We start from the raw sequence: 597 nt of genomic DNA on the forward strand, positions 1-597 counted from the left end.
CTCCCTTCCCCTATCTCCCCTGTCCCCCCTCTGTCTCTCTATCTTCCCCCCTCCCTCTGTCTCACCCTCTGTCTCCCTCTGTCTTCCCCTCTCTTCCCCTCACCCCTCTCCCTATCTCCCCTGTCCCCCCTCTGTCTCTCTATCTTCCCCTCACCCTTTCTCTGTCTCACCCTTTCTCTGTCTCCCCCGTCCCCACTCTCTGTCTCACCCTTTCTCTGTCTCCCTCTCTCCCCTGTCCCCCCTCTGTCTCCCTCTCTCTCACCCTTTCTCTGTCTCACCCTTTCTCTGTCTCCCCCTCTCTCCCTGGCCCAGGATGAGTGAGCTCCACTTGGAGTCGGGACCACAGGGTGAACCTGGAACAATCCTGGAACTGTTCTGACAGAGAGGCCATATGGAGGAGCGTTGACCAAAAGTGCCACTAACTCACCCACGGGGGGGGGACGCAGCGCCCAGCGTGGAGGACTGGACTGTGACCAGTGGGCGGGTCCATGACTCATCAGTTTTCCCGTGGAGAGTCATATTATTCATCGAGCTGCCGGAACCACCGCTTTGACCACGAGAGACTGGAGGAGGGAGCTGGGGGGGGGGGGGAGGGGG

At 60.3% G+C, this 597-nt stretch overlaps 1 long non-coding RNA gene across 1 annotated transcript in view; it reads right to left on the reverse strand.

The window, feature by feature from the left end:
* Positions 1–252: 252 nt before the first annotated feature.
* The window catches only part of LOC103392455 (uncharacterized), a 7,733-nt gene continuing 7,388 nt past the window's right edge, over positions 253–597 (reverse strand). The window contains exon 7 of the long non-coding RNA XR_003052155.1: positions 253–576. This is a non-coding gene — a long non-coding RNA (uncharacterized LOC103392455). The remainder of the gene's footprint in view (positions 577–597) is intronic.

Source organism: Cynoglossus semilaevis, chromosome 16 (genome assembly GCF_000523025.1).
Source record: "Cynoglossus semilaevis isolate Cse_v1.0 chromosome 16, Cse_v1.0, whole genome shotgun sequence".
In the NCBI taxonomy this organism is placed as follows: domain Eukaryota; kingdom Metazoa; phylum Chordata; class Actinopteri; order Pleuronectiformes; family Cynoglossidae; genus Cynoglossus; species Cynoglossus semilaevis.